The 18493-nt window shown below is 38.7% G+C and overlaps 1 long non-coding RNA gene across 1 annotated transcript in view; it reads right to left on the bottom strand.

The window, feature by feature from the left end:
* Positions 1-18196, bottom strand: part of LOC126299420 (uncharacterized) — a 62091-nt gene extending 43895 nt beyond the window's left edge. Inside the window, exon 1 of the long non-coding RNA XR_007552798.1 lies at positions 18064-18196. This is a non-coding gene — a long non-coding RNA (uncharacterized LOC126299420). The remainder of the gene's footprint in view (positions 1-18063) is intronic.
* Positions 18197-18493: the final 297 nt, after the last annotated feature.

The following is an 18493-nucleotide window of genomic DNA, read 5'->3' as shown; positions in this document are numbered from 1 at the left end:
ATCTAAAAGCTGAAGTAGAAGTAGCAGAAGTAGAATCAGTACTGCAAAACTTTAGAGAGGAGGAAATGATGAATGAAGGGGGTAGAAATAGTAACGAGGTGAAAGAATCTAGTAGCTGTGTAAACGTGCCACAAATGGTTGAAGGTGACGACATTCTTATGAACAGCAATATTGCGCAGGGACGCAGTTGCTCAGAGGTAGAGGATAGTTTGGCTGATGTGCAGCAAACAAAAGTAGAAAAAGTCGTCAGATGCTTCGATTTAAAGTTAGTGGACAGATTAGAGAAAGCAGCTAAGATTATAGAGCATGATGAGCCCCAGGATGTAAATGTAAATGTAATTGCAACTGATCAGAATTACTTTAGCTGGAAGAACATAGAACGAGATTTATTAGACGAGGTGTGTGAGCAACCTGTTCAATGTAAAATAACTCACCCTGTTATCAAAGTAAACATATCAGGAGTCACTGTGCGTTGTCTGCTTGACAGTGGCAGTGAAGCAAGTGCTTTATCACAAACATTTTTTGACACCATACCCAATAAAGAGAAGTTAACAGTTATGAAAGTAAGTGGCTTAAAGATTATAGGTGCTACTGGAAAAGTCTCTAGACCAGTTCAACACGAAGCTTTGATACCCATTGGTATAAATGACGTAGTAATAGATCATCCTTGTTTGATTGTGCTAGGCTTAAGTGTTGATATGTTGATTGGTACTGATTTCTTATCAAAGTACCAGGGAAAGATCAATTTTGATCAGAACAACTTAATTTTAACTTTACCTGACTCTAAAGTGATAAGAGAGTCTTTTATAGGAAGTCATATAGGCGGTAGTAATGAAACTTGGGAACTGCCTATTAGAGTAATAAAGAATAAAGGATACTTGCAGGAAAATTTGGTTTTCAGTGAGAATGAGGAAAGTGCTAAGGTTGAAGAGAGACACATCCTAAAGGAAATAGAGGAAAAGGTACAATCAACAAAGAAAATTTCTGCAGAAACTAAAAAGTTTATGCATGTATATCATGGACCATTTAGAATAGTAAGTACACCTCATGCAAATGCCTATCGTTTGGAATATCCAAAGAGTAAGAGAGAACTAGGTCTAAGAAATATTGTGGATCTAAAGGAATTTAAAATTAACAGTAATTAATTACTGTAGGGAGTCTGCCACTCTTTGGCGGATACACGGTTTGGCGTACCGTGCAGTCCCAGCTGGGTGAAACTTTATTTCCTTTTCAAGTTTCATTCCCTTCTTCTGGTCTATCATAACAGGTAAGAATCACATATGTCTTCATGTTGTATATATGCTATTAGGTTTTAAGTATTCTTAGTAAGGATCTACCTAGTGAATGGCAAAACAAAAGTCTGAGTACCAATAAGAGGCAAACATGGCTAAAATAAATAAATTAAAATATTTCATGTAATTGTAAAGGGTTAGAAACTACAACTAAGAGAGACACTTTGCAGTATACGAAGTACGGTATGAATATGAATAATCCATGAGATTATGCAGAAGGTAGTATGTTGCTAGAAATAAGGTTGTCTGAAGGAAAACAGCGTAAGAAGATAATGCTCATAGAGGCAAGCAATGGCGTTTTAGAATTAAATAAATGGAGATGTGTGGAAGTGGTGTGAGGATCGCACCAAATATATAGAAACAGGACGTCAATAGGCTGACAAAAGGAAAAGGGAGAAAGAAGTGGAGAAATGAAGTATTTTTGAATCTGGAAGAAAAGGGAGAAAATGAATAAGGTGAAGAAGTGAAGTAAGTAAATTGAAGTAAATGATGTAGGATTAAAGAATAATTCCCTCACGCATCGTGAAATGGTGAAAAACACAATCTTGCTTGAGGCAAATAAATAGTTAAACAGACAACAGAAACACACAAATATTGGAAAATGCAGAAATTTGGAATCGGTATACTGAAAATAACTAATTTCTTTAGTAATTCATACAATAAAGCAAAGTGCTGGTCAGCAAATGACTTCTTTGATGAACTAATCCATACGATAATTAAGCCAGAGTACATTAAAACTAAAAGGTTACTCAATTTTCTAAGTTGAAGCAAGATCTTAATATATTAATTTGCTAAAAGAATTTTCACTATTTAGGAACCTAAAAGATTATTTATGAAAGAAGAAAGTAGGAGCTATTGTATCAGATACGACTTAGTGCTAAATGTCTTTCTGACAACTTCACAATTAGTAAAATAATGCCAGAATATAAACTATAAAATGTACTTTGTCCTACCTTAGATATAAGTTGAAAACAGAAACTTAGACTGTATTGTCTGTTTCTCAGGGACATGCAGGCTGCATGAATGACTGACAACAAGCGGTAGGGAGATTGGATGTAGAGACGCAAACCACAGTGAATACAATTTCCTCCCACAATTTTGTCAATCAGTGAAATTAAATGAGTGTTACAATAGGACACCCACCACAGAGCCGAGTATTATAGTAAAAGAAAAATGTGAGTGCGTTGCAGTGATAAAAGTCGTGTGTATTTTCTTTTTCAGGAAGAGACTGATTTTAAAGAAAAAAATAACTATTTTGTAACCATTGAAAAATTTATATTTCCATGTAAATGTATGTAAATAATTTGTGAATGTCTTCTGTACTAGGTTTTCTATGTGTATATGAGTATGGTTATTTTGTGTATGTAGTAATAAGGAATTTCCTAAGAAGAAGCAACTTAAGTTGAAAGAGGTATACTAAAGTAATCCATCGCTTGTTTGTTCTTTTAGAAATTTAATTTTGTTCAAAAATAGATTTTCACGAAAATTAAAAAGGGGGTGATGAAGCAAAGCAAGCGCTGTATCATGTATAAGATACAGAGGCGAGCGAGTGCACGGGACTTACCCTAGTTCACTGCTAGTAGCGTCACGTCATCGTAACGCGCCTGCATATAGTATTGCACCACATTTAACATAAAAGTAAAAATTAAGATTTGTGTGTAAAACTTTGTTAAAGTATAGTTCTATGTAATAATGTTTCAGGTAACAAATCTTAATATTATAAAATTAGTAGTTTATGTAAAATTCACGTTTTGAAAGAAAAATAGGAGGCGCTAAATAATGACGCTAGGAAGCCAAAATTTGGTGAGAAGGTGCAGTAAGAAGTCATTAATGAGTGGTGCTGGTTTCCAAAACCATAAAACTAAAATTGACTCCAGAATCCGCGTTTTTCGGAAAAATCAGAGGCGCGAAATAATAGAGCTACAATATTGAAAATTGGTAGGATGCTTCAGTTCACCCTAATAATAATAATGGAAATACCACAATCAGTTACCTCTTCTAGTTTTTTAGTAATTTAGTAAAAACTACTTTTGTGAGTAAAATGTACATAAGCATTATAGATTAAGTACTTTAAATTTTAATGATAAAACAAATTCTTTAAGACCAATGATCAGATAGGACAATTAACAAAGCTACACCAAGTTTTAGTCTTGTAGCATAATTAACAGCTGATACAAGTCTTGATAAAGCTATGGTTCAGAGGTAACAATCTACCGTTAGTTCCATTGTAAAAATTCTAGAGAGTAAAGTTTTAATTTTAGCGGGCTGAGATTTTCTACGTGCTTCTGTACTGCTCAGATGTATGCATACAAAAATTGAGAAGTTTGTAAAGCTATTATTAAATGTGATATTTAAGATTATGTGCCTGAGATAGCGGTCATTTGGAGGCCGCAGGCATCTGCATATGAACGGAAAGAACAGATGCTCTCTTGGCGGTACGCGCCGGAGCTATATAAAAAGAGCGGCAGAGGCAGTAGTAAGCTCACTCCGCATTAGACCAACGCCTAGTCCACGCGAGCTTAACGTCCGATCGCGCCTCGCCTCGGGTGACATCATAGCGGGCTGTGACATGCGCGTACTTAGCAATGTAAACGGACATTGAAAATCGCGAGGACTGTACACCGTCCTGGATCGTTTAGACTTCGGTAACAAACTGTTATTGTGCCGTCCGTGTGAAGTATAATTCCGCGTGGCAAGTGGTGACTAACTCCACTTTTAAGGCGAGCATTAATCTTTTTTTTTAACATTATTGCGAACTATTAATAGAGCACCGTTAGTTAGAGTAATGAACTATTCGGGAGGAACTTGCTGTAGAAGTCGCCTCTGAACTATTAAACGATTGGCTGAATTAACAATATTTAATGTCTTTAGCATTTTCAGAAGTTTCGAGTAATTTGTGTGAGCCTTTAAGATAATAAAATCTTGTTTGGAACTTTAAATTTTATTGAAGCAGCCCTAATCCCGTGAAGAACTATGGATATTTTTCGTTTAGCTGGGCTGTACAGGAATGTGGCCGTGCAGACTGGGAACTAAGGTCAGTAAGTTTCCCTTCGCTTTCTGACTGGCCACCAAATTAGTTGCCAGGCTCGCGTGATTTAAGGTGGCAATGTTCAACTTTCATTCAACATTAAACAACGACTTCTTCGCCGTCCCACATATGTTGCATCGGCAATAGTCTGTTACGTGAAATGAACATTCAAACAACTCATTCGACGACTTCTTCGCCGCCCCACATATGGTGCATCGGCCGGGAAAACTGAATTAAAAGCAAATAAAAGTGCTCGATGTGTGAAAGCGATTGGTATAAATTAACGAACTCGGTAGGCAATAACAGGACACTGAATTGAACTAGTGTGGGAACAGTGTTACCAGTAAAGGCAGGTGTAGTGTATAAACAATAAGTGTCTACCGCTGTACGTTGGTTAGTGACGATGGTGAGGAAGGCGACGATGCTGGATCGCGGCTGCCGACGGCGCTGAGACTAAAGGAAGACGGTGCGTCATCGCGGAGCTGCGCTGATCTGCGAGACAGCTGCCGGCTGCGCCGAGCGGTCAACGGTGCCTTGCTGCCCCCCCCTGGAGCTATTGCAGTAGGCGATTGCTGTGGCGGTACTCGACGCTACGGCTGCTGCTGCTGCCTTCAATACGTCGCGACGCGTCGCATCACGATTGCTGGTACACCGCGACGACATCATTCGTCGAAATCAAGCATTTAAGTTAAGTCAAAGACTTTTAAAATATTTATTAACTGCTGCTAACAAACTAAAAGATATGGAAAGTAGTGTACATTTTAGAAGGGAACCGGTCTCTGACCAAGAATCCTCAGGATCAGGAATTGAGTTTAATGAGGATGGTTCCATTAATCCCTCAAATATTGAACTAGAACGTAATTTGTCACCAGTAAATTATGACTTTAATTTAAATGAGAGTGCAGGGATGCAATCAATAAGTGAAATAGAAGTCAAAAGGGAGCCAGTAGAGTTGCTAACTTTGTCAGGTAGTGAAACTGAGCTCAATATATCTCCAGCTCAGTCAAGTCAAGAGATACAAAGTATCAAGGTAGAAGCTCCGGATTGGATGCAAATACTGTTTGCCAAACTCGAATCAAACCAAAATAAAATTGAGGCTAAAATTGAGGATAGTAATAAAGAACTAAAAGAAGAACTGCAATCAAAATGGAATAGTTTGAATTATAAGATAGATGCTATTCATCATGACATTCAAGTAAAAGTAGGGCAACAGTTAACTAAAATGCATAGTACTTTCAAATGTGAAATAGATCAAATTCAAAAAAATTATCAAGAGGCAGATGAACTTTTGGAAGTGAGGTTGTCCGAAAGATTGAGCAACGAGTCCAAACTTTGCTCTGACAAAGTTAAAGAGGTACAAATTAAAGTAGATACTTGTCAGAAAAACATTAAGAAAGTAAAAGAAACCTGTACCGAAATTCGTGGTGCAGTGGAACAAAGATGTTCTGCCAGGATAGAAGCAGTAGAGTCACAAGTAGAGGAATTAAATAATAACATTGCTAACCTAGAAAATAGAGTAACCTCTGTTAATTCTAGTCATTCTACTGTACAGCATATGACTTCAGTTGACGCCGCTTTTATAGGGTGTCGACAGTTTTTGCGCTTTGATCCTGATAAGTACATTCACCCTCTTGAATTTTGGAATGACTTTGAGGATGTTCTCCCCAACACTTGGTCAGAAAGAGAAAAAATTTCATTTATAAGAAGTCATTTGTCAGGTGATGCTTTGCGATGGTCAGCGGATGTAATGATCAAATGTAAAACTTTATCTGAATTTAAGTCTGCATTTCTCAACGAATACTGGTCACATAACAAACAAAATGATGTGTTAAGGGAATTCTGGAGTGGTAAGAAGTTTTTCCCAGGGCATGAATCAGTAAAGGATTTCGCTAGGAAGTGGGTTTCAAGACTGTCACATTTGACAGAAAAGATGAAGCCAGATATGATCATTATGGGTTTAGAAGGTAAGCTGCCGTGGTACTGGCAGAAGAGGATCATTTCCGCCCCTAGAGATAATATAGACAAATTTATTGAATATCTGGAAAGAGTGGAAAGAGTAGCTGCTGCTGAGGAGCAGGTGCAGCAGAATAACAAATCTTCTAACAATCACGTACAAAATAATGGAAACGTGAACGTTAGAAATATGGAAGTTAGGCACACCAAAACAAACTATCGAAACCAAAGCCGTGGCAGAGGAAGAGGGGGTAGATACCACGCTTTCGTAACAACTACTATGACGAAAGTGGAGAAGTAAATACTATGCCATTAAGACAAGAAGGGAGTCATGATGCTACTATATCTAGTGGTGTCACAGATGAACACAACAGGCCGCGTGTGGGAAACTAAATCCCGTCTATGAGGAAACTGGCGCTCACCAGGCGGTAACAGTAACGCAGCCAGTAACGGAAACACAGACAATCAGCCAACATACACAGACAGACAACATGGATGACGAAATAAATACAGATAATACCAGTGATGTGTTAAGCCACTCTCACAAAATAGTGGATAGTATTTTGGATACACTAGAAAAATGGGTCAAGGAAGAACAGGAACTCAAGGTAGATAATGGGTTTGAGTCTGATGGGAATAATGATGAAGTAAAAGCTTACATCTTCGATGAAAATGGCAATCTAAAAGCTGAAGTAGAAGTAGCAGAAGTAGAATCAGTACTGCAAAACTTTAGAGAGGAGGAAATGATGAATGAAGGGGGTAGAAATAGTAACGAGGTGAAAGAATCTAGTAGCTGTGTAAACGTGCCACAAATGGTTGAAGGTGACGACATTCTTATGAACAGCAATATTGCGCAGGGACGCAGTTGCTCAGAGGTAGAGGATAGTTTGGCTGATGTGCAGCAAACAAAAGTAGAAAAAGTCGTCAGATGCTTCGATTTAAAGTTAGTGGACAGATTAGAGAAAGCAGCTAAGATTATAGAGCATGATGAGCCCCAGGATGTAAATGTAAATGTAATTGCAACTGATCAGAATTACTTTAGCTGGAAGAACATAGAACGAGATTTATTAGACGAGGTGTGTGAGCAACCTGTTCAATGTAAAATAACTCACCCTGTTATCAAAGTAAACATATCAGGAGTCACTGTGCGTTGTCTGCTTGACAGTGGCAGTGAAGCAAGTGCTTTATCACAAACATTTTTTGACACCATACCCAATAAAGAGAAGTTAACAGTTATGAAAGTAAGTGGCTTAAAGATTATAGGTGCTACTGGAAAAGTCTCTAGACCAGTTCAACACGAAGCTTTGATACCCATTGGTATAAATGACGTAGTAATAGATCATCCTTGTTTGATTGTGCTAGGCTTAAGTGTTGATATGTTGATTGGTACTGATTTCTTATCAAAGTACCAGGGAAAGATCAATTTTGATCAGAACAACTTAATTTTAACTTTACCTGACTCTAAAGTGATAAGAGAGTCTTTTATAGGAAGTCATATAGGCGGTAGTAATGAAACTTGGGAACTGCCTATTAGAGTAATAAAGAATAAAGGATACTTGCAGGAAAATTTGGTTTTCAGTGAGAATGAGGAAAGTGCTAAGGTTGAAGAGAGACACATCCTAAAGGAAATAGAGGAAAAGGTACAATCAACAAAGAAAATTTCTGCAGAAACTAAAAAGTTTATGCATGTATATCATGGACCATTTAGAATAGTAAGTACACCTCATGCAAATGCCTATCGTTTGGAATATCCAAAGAGTAAGAGAGAACTAGGTCTAAGAAATATTGTGGATCTAAAGGAATTTAAAATTAACAGTAATTAATTACTGTAGGGAGTCTGCCACTCTTTGGCGGATACACGGTTTGGCGTACCGTGCAGTCCCAGCTGGGTGAAACTTTATTTCCTTTTCAAGTTTCATTCCCTTCTTCTGGTCTATCATAACAGGTAAGAATCACATATGTCTTCATGTTGTATATATGCTATTAGGTTTTAAGTATTCTTAGTAAGGATCTACCTAGTGAATGGCAAAACAAAAGTCTGAGTACCAATAAGAGGCAAACATGGCTAAAATAAATAAATTAAAATATTTCATGTAATTGTAAAGGGTTAGAAACTACAACTAAGAGAGACACTTTGCAGTATACGAAGTACGGTATGAATATGAATAATCCATGAGATTATGCAGAAGGTAGTATGTTGCTAGAAATAAGGTTGTCTGAAGGAAAACAGCGTAAGAAGATAATGCTCATAGAGGCAAGCAATGGCGTTTTAGAATTAAATAAATGGAGATGTGTGGAAGTGGTGTGAGGATCGCACCAAATATATAGAAACAGGACGTCAATAGGCTGACAAAAGGAAAAGGGAGAAAGAAGTGGAGAAATGAAGTATTTTTGAATCTGGAAGAAAAGGGAGAAAATGAATAAGGTGAAGAAGTGAAGTAAGTAAATTGAAGTAAATGATGTAGGATTAAAGAATAATTCCCTCACGCATCGTGAAATGGTGAAAAACACAATCTTGCTTGAGGCAAATAAATAGTTAAACAGACAACAGAAACACACAAATATTGGAAAATGCAGAAATTTGGAATCGGTATACTGAAAATAACTAATTTCTTTAGTAATTCATACAATAAAGCAAAGTGCTGGTCAGCAAATGACTTCTTTGATGAACTAATCCATACGATAATTAAGCCAGAGTACATTAAAACTAAAAGGTTACTCAATTTTCTAAGTTGAAGCAAGATCTTAATATATTAATTTGCTAAAAGAATTTTCACTATTTAGGAACCTAAAAGATTATTTATGAAAGAAGAAAGTAGGAGCTATTGTATCAGATACGACTTAGTGCTAAATGTCTTTCTGACAACTTCACAATTAGTAAAATAATGCCAGAATATAAACTATAAAATGTACTTTGTCCTACCTTAGATATAAGTTGAAAACAGAAACTTAGACTGTATTGTCTGTTTCTCAGGGACATGCAGGCTGCATGAATGACTGACAACAAGCGGTAGGGAGATTGGAAGTAGAGACGCAAACCACAGTGAATACAATTTCCTCCCACAATTTTGTCAATCAGTGAAATTAAATGAGTGTTACAATAGGACACCCACCACAGAGCCGAGTATTATAGTAAAAGAAAAATGTGAGTGCGTTGCAGTGATAAAAGTCGTGTGTATTTTCTTTTTCAGGAAGAGACTGATTTTAAAGAAAAAAAATAACTATTTTGTAACCATTGAAAAATTTATATTTCCATGTAAATGTATGTAAATAATTTGTGAATGTCTTCTGTACTAGGTTTTCTATGTGTATATGAGTATGGTTATTTTGTGTATGTAGTAATAAGGAATTTCCTAAGAAGAAGCAACTTAAGTTGAAAGAGGTATACTAAAGTAATCCATCGCTTGTTTGTTCTTTTAGAAATTTAATTTTGTTCAAAAATAGATTTTCACGAAAATTAAAAAGGGGGTGATGAAGCAAAGCAAGCGCTGTATCATGTATAAGATACAGAGGCGAGCGAGTGCACGGGACTTACCCTAGTTCACTGCTAGTAGCGTCACGTCATCGTAACGCGCCTGCATATAGTATTGCACCACATTTAACATAAAAGTAAAAATTAAGATTTGTGTGTAAAACTTTGTTAAAGTATAGTTCTATGTAATAATGTTTCAGGTAACAAATCTTAATATTATAAAATTAGTAGTTTATGTAAAATTCACGTTTTGAAAGAAAAATAGGAGGCGCTAAATAATGACGCTAGGAAGCCAAAATTTGGTGAGAAGGTGCAGTAAGAAGTCATTAATGAGTGGTGCTGGTTTCCAAAACCATAAAACTAAAATTGACTCCAGAATCCGCGTTTTTCGGAAAAATCAGAGGCGCGAAATAATAGAGCTACAATATTGAAAATTGGTAGGATGCTTCAGTTCACCCTAATAATAATAATGGAAATACCACAATCAGTTACCTCTTCTAGTTTTTTAGTAATTTAGTAAAAACTACTTTTGTGAGTAAAATGTACATAAGCATTATAGATTAAGTACTTTAAATTTTAATGATAAAACAAATTCTTTAAGACCAATGATCAGATAGGACAATTAACAAAGCTACACCAAGTTTTAGTCTTGTAGCATAATTAACAGCTGATACAAGTCTTGATAAAGCTATGGTTCAGAGGTAACAATCTACCGTTAGTTCCATTGTAAAAATTCTAGAGAGTAAAGTTTTAATTTTAGCGGGCTGAGATTTTCTACGTGCTTCTGTACTGCTCAGATGTATGCATACAAAAATTGAGAAGTTTGTAAAGCTATTATTAAATGTGATATTTAAGATTATGTGCCTGAGATAGCGGTCATTTGGAGGCCGCAGGCATCTGCATATGAACGGAAAGAACAGATGCTCTCTTGGCGGTACGCGCCGGAGCTATCTAAAAAGAGCGGCAGAGGCAGTAGTAAGCTCACTCCGCATTAGACCAACGCCTAGTCCACGCGAGCTTAACGTCCGATCGCGCCTCGCCTCGGGTGACATCATAGCGGGCTGTGACATGCGCGTACTTAGCAATGTAAACGGACATTGAAAATCGCGAGGACTGTACACCGTCCTGGATCGTTTAGACTTCGGTAACAAACTGTTATTGTGCCGTCCGTGTGAAGTATAATTCCGCGTGGCAAGTGGTGACTAACTCCACTTTTAAGGCGAGCATTAATCTTTTTTTTTAACATTATTGCGAACTATTAATAGAGCACCGTTAGTTAGAGTAATGAACTATTCGGGAGGAACTTGCTGTAGAAGTCGCCTCTGAACTATTAAACGATTGGCTGAATTAACAATATTTAATGTCTTTAGCATTTTCAGAAGTTTCGAGTAATTTGTGTGAGCCTTTAAGATAATAAAATCTTGTTTGGAACTTTAAATTTTATTGAAGCAGCCCTAATCCCGTGAAGAACTATGGATATTTTTCGTTTAGCTGGGCTGTACAGGAATGTGGCCGTGCAGACTGGGAACTAAGGTCAGTAAGTTTCCCTTCGCTTTCTGACTGGCCACCAAATTAGTTGCCAGGCTCGCGTGATTTAAGGTGGCAATGTTCAACTTTCATTCAACATTAAACAACGACTTCTTCGCCGTCCCACATATGTTGCATCGGCAATAGTCTGTTACGTGAAATGAACATTCAAACAACTCATTCGACGACTTCTTCGCCGCCCCACAGGTGGCCACCCTGTTAGTCTTGGGTAATCTGTACACGACGAACAAAATGCACACCACGTCGTTCCAAGTCAGCTCTCAGCTCGTCGTCGGATTGTAACAAGAGGTCGCGATGGTAAACAATCCCCTGGACCATATTTAAGCTACTGTGGAGAATGACGGTAACAGGGACACCTTCAGCTTATCACACAAGAGCAACGCCCGTGACTGGGCTGGGGAAGACGTCTTGAGGAGGATGGACCATTTCCTCATTTTAGACAACCCCGCCACTTCCCCAAACTTACCCTCCAGGTGTTCCACAAAAAACAGAGGCTTTGTCGTAAGAAAGGAGTCACCATCAGTCCTGCTGCAGACAATGTATTGTGGTACATAAGGCTCCGGCTTGGCACTAGATCTGCGTCCCTCCCACGGCGCAGCCAACGAGAGGAACGACTGAGGGTCATATTGTGTAGCATCAAATTCAATTCTGCCTCGCTCAGAGACGCTGGTGGCAGTGCGACCACCAGCTTGGTGAGATTTATTGCGCCACATCCACCCAGATGCCACCTACTCCGAACGAGGGCTCTCCCCAAGGGCGCCACCCAGCCAAAGCAGCGGGTACCTGGCCGATATCCCATTGCCCGGAGTCCCCGTGCCCCAGACAAGATGGGCACATACTCTTTGGCATGCATGGGGAGGAAACAGCTCTGGCATCTTTAGTGCGATCCCTGCGTGGTCAGGGGGCTACCACCAAAAGGGTACATGACGACCCCACCACAACGGACTGGCTACCGTGCTGGATTTTAGGTGTTGAAAGGGTCCACAGTTGTGGGCACTAAGAAGGGGATTGCGCACAAGAAGGGGATTGCGCACAAGACGAGGAGGCAACCCAGAAGACATGGGGTGTAAATCCCGCCACACGACAATAGATAGCATGCAAGATGGTGGTGCACGATGGACCAATAGAAAAACACCACGTAAGGCGTCCTTCCCCAAATGGCACGCACTAACAGAAATTTTGAAAATTGGAGGTCAAACCCAAGAGGGGACCATCACATAAGGCCGAAACGTTTGAGACTCCTTTTAGTCGCCTCTTACGACAGGCAGGAACACCAAGGGCCTATTCTTACCCCCGAACCCGCAGGGGGCGAAATCTAAGTTGAGTTGTGTACACTATTAAAAGTAACCTTCACATTCCTAACATATCGTGTACCTGTCTGTATGAATAATATTTAAATTTTTACCTAACAAGATAATGAAGCGACTATTTTTGTTAAACCTAATGGTTTACAGCAAGCGCTCCTTACTAAAAGATTTTTTAAAGTCAATACTGTCCTAAAACATGCCATGGTTAAAGTTATACACCAAACCCCCTTACATGTTTGGTACTAAATTTATGATACATGAAAATAAGTAAAGCTGTCATGAACCCAAAGGTGGTATACTTTTTATTCCTTCGACCTTCGGAGTAGTCCAGCGAGTTACAGAGGGACTTACTGTTTTGTGGATTCCGAACCGTTGTGCAACTCGAGATTTTCCACCTTAACACTACCACGACCGAAAGACTAAAGTAATATGATAATCTTTGGACTGACCGGGAATCTAAAACGATCTTTTTCATCTGTAGTTTGACACTTTACCACTGAGCCGCACAAAATGCACCAAAAATATTTTTCTATGATCCAAAATTTTTCAGAAACCACCTTTATTTCTTTTAAAAATTAGTCCACTAAGAGTGTAGATAAATCTGTTACAACATTTATTTCGTTTTCACATTCATTGGCTTTGGCAAATCACAGCCAAATGTTTACCTTCCAAGCAACGATACATATCAAGTTCACTACAACCATTATTTCAGGGAAGGCGAAGATGCATTGCGACACTTGCCACTTCCGACGAATGCACAAAAATAAAGCCGAAGGCTGTCAGTAGCCAACAGTTACACTCCCGCTATGATTTGTTAACATGGCACTTGATAAATCAGTTGTGGCAGTAACTGGCTAATTTGCCGTAACAATTCAGACAGTCTGATTTGTTTATCCATTATCTGAAGAGACAACTACAACCGTTTACTCAACAGAATACAACAGTCTCTAAGAAAAACGTGATTTCATTCAAGTTCTTTTAACACCAAAAATCTTGTAACGCGAAAACAGTCTATTTTTAGGGCTACCAAGTATACCCGCTTTCTGTAGTCACGACTTAGTCCAGATTTATTTGCTTTTTTGTTTGACAAAGCTATTGCTAACTGCTATTATACCGTTGCTTTTTACTGTTTGTCTACGGGTACTGCGACTGTCACAAACTTCAGTATTGAAATTTGGTGATGGATTGTCGAAGTCAATCTTGTTTGTCATGTAAGTGACTTCTCTCAAATCCGTTCTTTCATTTCAGCGCTGAATGCAGAGAAACCGGGACAAAAAATAGCTATTTTGTTCCAAATAATGAAATATTTTGAAGGCAGCTCATAAATGCAGATCGAAAATTACTCTGTGTAAAGTGTTTGGGATTGCTAGCTACATTATCGATGACAATAACTGAGACCAAATGAAGGCAATGTTTTAACGCAATAAGTGCGATGCAGAGAGGAAAAATAGCTAAATTCTAAAGTGCTTTGCTCATGTGGTTCAAAACGTACGTCTCAAGATCTTCATACGAGCGTTGGAACTTAGTGGCAACTATTTATTCACAACAAAAGATGTTTGCACCTGTTACTGTACTTCAAAGCAGTCCCCAGCGTTGTGGAAAGCGTAGTATATCGTTAGTAGAGCCTGTTCTCTTGATGGTGCCAGTGGAGCGGTCTACAGCCTGTCGAATCTGTGGAACAGTTTTGAAGTGCATGCCACCGTCAATGCACAGTATTACTGTTCGTGTTTAGAGCATCACCTGCTACCAGCTTTGCTAAAGAAGCGGCGACACTTTCTGCGCAACCCACCTATCATTTTGCACGACAATGCGCGGACGCGTGCAACGCAAGCTGTGGCTGCTCTGTTCGGTCGATGGGACTGGGAAGTACTGTGCCATCCACCATACTCCCCGGACTTCAGTCCTTTTGACTGATTTGATTCCGTAGACGAAAGAACCACTTCGTGGCATTCGCTTCACATCTTTCCAGAAATTCGATAGGCAGTAGATCGCTCAATTCGCATCATCAACATAACAGGCTCTGCTAACGGTATAATACGCCTTCCACATCGCTGGCAACGGGTTCTACACAACTTTGAAGGACAGTAACAGGTGCAAACATCTTTTGTATCGGTTGTGAATAAAGAGTTGACATTAAGTTCCAACCCACGTAAATAAATGGAGGAATACGGACATATATGCGGACAGCAGAGTTTTTCGTAGATCTGCGGACATCACCTGTCGATAGTTTCGCCACCGATCCCTTGGGATCTGCCGGTGTCGACAGACCTCCGCGTTCAAGTCGTATCTGCATTTTGCCAAACACCGTTAGTACATAAGGGAGCTCTACACGATGAATATTAATTAACACTATATTGTCAATCCAATATACTAAACCCCCATTACACCATCAATAGTTGTCACAATTTCATTCGGCAACTTAATTTCAAAAAGCCAAGATGGCTAGGAACAAGCGTTTGCCACTATTTTGTTAACTATGCCTGTTAAACAATAAAAGAAAAATGGATACATAAATGACAGAAACAAACTGCGTACTCTTAATTTGCTCATTGAAATTCTACGTGTCTTATTGCTCATAAAAAAATTATTAATGTCGTCGCAGGACGTAATAGAGGAAGAAAATATATTAATCTAAGAGGAAATTGCAGCTGAAAAAATTAGGAGTAATAAATTTGTGGCGACAGGATGGTCATTGAGTTATTAGTGCTATAGTATCAGCAGTACAGCTGTCATGAAAACCAAAGCATTTACAGTACATCTGTTGTACAATGTTTTTAGTTCAGGGGAAGTGAAGAAACTGTTTTGTGACTATTTTTTCATGTGGCATGAAGATCAATGCTAGCGTAAAGTAACATGTAAATATGAACATATACGGGTAAAAGTAACACATTTACGACTTTTGATCAGTACCCACGGAAGTACTAAAAATGGTTCAAATGGCTCTGAGCACTATGGGACTTAACTGCTGTGGTCATCAGTCCCCTAGAACTTAGAACTACTTAAACCTAACTAACCTAAGGACATCACACACATCCATGCCCGAGGCAGGATTCGAACCTGCGACCGTAGCAGTCGCGCGGTTCCGGACTGAGCGCCTTAACCGCTAGACCACCGCGGCGGAAGTACTGCCACGGCTGGATGTTGTCCAGATTGCTTATGTGGGATAATTTCGTGAGAAATACATCTAACCAACCACCAATTATTGTATCAATTTACTGTTCGAAGTGGAAGCTGTTTTCCACAACAACGTTGAATACACTGCTGTGATGCAATTCGAGAAAGCTGAAAATGTTTTAATATTTAAAACGGAATCATTGTTCCAGACATTCACTTATCTGCAGCATTCCAAAGTGCGAAATACAGTTTTGCCTAAACTTATGTTAGCTAAAAATTTTGTATGAAAGTGCACTCAAAAAATTCAGTCTGAGGAACAAAGTCTTTACATAAAGCACGAAAGCATGCATACTTCAGACATCTGAAGCTGAGCAACGCTTTTCTTGTTTCTAGGCTTTTTGAAGTTTTCTTTATCATACGAGGAGTTCGGAACAGACAATCCTACAAAGTATTTCGATGCAACTCAAATTTTCAAACAGAAGAGCATGCTCTGGTGGTAGTTACGTGAAGCTCAAAATACATTCAAACGAAAGAAGAAAAAAAATCAACGCTCGAGACTAACAGCAGGCTCTAGCGTCATTTTGGTCACTTTTTTAATTCAGTTGGAATACTTACGTGAATTAGCGTTTAAATATAAAATTTATCAAGTATATGCAAGGTAACATATCTAATTGCTCTATTTATGGAAACAGCGTGTCTTATTACTAATACATCGCACACAAATCCAGCTTTCATTGCAAATAGTTCTTACTGACGTCTTATGCACGTTTGTCAAAAATGAACGCCAAGTCTATTTTTCAGCCTTATGTATACAACCCTTCGTTGAACATGCACCTTGGTTTAAAATTTTAATAAGGTTGCAAATCGACCCGTGGTACACAACTGCTAGACGACAATTCTATCACAAAACCTAATGGGAGGAGGGGGGGGGGGGGGAGGGGAGGAGATTGAGCGTAGTTTTGTCGTAGGAAAACTAAGTCAGTTTTCTCGAATCAGAGTTGCATCCAATTATTTAGGGGGATTAGTATTTGAGGTCTGAGCTTCACATACCACAAATAAAAAAATTTCAAAACTCTCATTGCCGTGTGATCCCTTGTCAGTCGTTCACTTATTCACCACGCCAACAGCACTCCAGCAGAACAAGGTTTTAGATCTTTTGACAAAAAAAAATCTTTAACTTCAATATTTAAAAGGAATTTCTCTAAAACGGTTAGTTGCCATCTACGCAGGAGGAAATTCTTGTGACATGTGAAGAACCAAATTAATTGGCACCTGAAGAATCTAGATACTAAAATTGAGCCGTTATTTAATGACTAGTTTTGGACGGTATCCGTGTTATTAGACTATCTCACATCACATGATTTTGTTGCAGTCGATAAGGGTGCATATACAGGAGACTTACAGCTCAAAAGTTCGCATTGATGTAGACGAACAAAAAAAAAAAGAAGTGTTCCATGTACTTAACCTACCACAGAAATGCTTACAGAAGCCAGGAGAAAAAATTTACAGGATATCGCGGTATCTTTTGCAAGTAAATAGCCGACGTAGCTAACACAAAGCACTCATTTCAAACATAAGATCAAGAAAGCTGCTTAGCGTGTGAACGTTTATCACAGCCCAAGGGCTGGCCTTTTACTTTACGCCCACTTGGTTGAAGAAATCTGCTGGAGATTGCGCGGCTGTATACGCGATTAACCTTCGTATATTTTTGAAATTAAATTTATAGGGAGATCAACCTACAAAAAAAAAAATACACCGTATGATATTGTAAGAAGACACTACGTAACCTAATCCTGATTAATTTATTCAATATATTGTTTCCTTTACAATGCTGGGCATATTTGGTCAGCTCACTTTAACTCAATGTTTATGATACGCCTGTACAGTTAATGATTGCCCGTTGTATGGTCGATGTTGCCCGACGCCGAAACGAAAATATGTAACAAACGCATCTCAAAGTTACAGGCAACTATTTAGAGCCGCATTCGAAAGTCAGTGAATAAAACTACAGACGGTACCAAATACTTAGTCACTGAAAGAGACTTAAAAACATTTCCTTCACAAAGTTTTCTGTACAGTCTCAAGGTTCTATACGTACAATACTAGAAAAACTGAAAATCTAATTCCTACATTGTAATAAAACATAACGTGAGCGAAAACATTTCGTAGATATTGTTTAACTAAAGTCATTTTTAAGAAAACATTTTTCGGTCCACTCAGATTTGTGTTAATTTTCACTGCACATCGTTGCAATATTTTTGACTGATTAATAGATGTGGCTGTCAATGTTAGTATAGAGTGTGTAACTTTCTGAACGAAGAGCAAACATCTACACGGAAATTAGCTTACGAACACAGTCCATCGCCGTCGGTGCAACGTACTGGGACCAGCCCGCAGCAACTGCTTGTACACAGCTCCTCAACCGCCGACAGCAAACGGCCGACTGCGCGGCTGTAGCGGGAACTTCATGCAAAGATAACCCAAGCGTTCAAAGATTACCTTGCACAGTCATGTTTGTGTGAGTAGAAATGGCAGGTTTAAGGAAACACCCCTACGCTTCTGACTTCTGAGAAATACGTGATCTACGGTATTTTAAAGCTCCTGCTTTTCAGTTCTAAGTCGCTGAAACCGCAATAGGGACCCTCACACTCAATATTCATACTAGCAATAACGGTTAGGTAAGGACATGAATAAATAAGTTAACTGGAACAAAGAGCAGCGCTTAAATCACCACGCTTACGCGCGACACATCTTCTGAAAGGTGAAAACCTAATTTCGG

The sequence above is a fragment of the Schistocerca gregaria genome, chromosome X (genome assembly GCF_023897955.1).
Source record: "Schistocerca gregaria isolate iqSchGreg1 chromosome X, iqSchGreg1.2, whole genome shotgun sequence".
Classification (NCBI taxonomy): domain Eukaryota; kingdom Metazoa; phylum Arthropoda; class Insecta; order Orthoptera; family Acrididae; genus Schistocerca; species Schistocerca gregaria.
The sequence above is the reverse complement of the archived record's forward strand: the minus strand, read 5'-3'. Positions and strand labels throughout refer to the sequence as shown.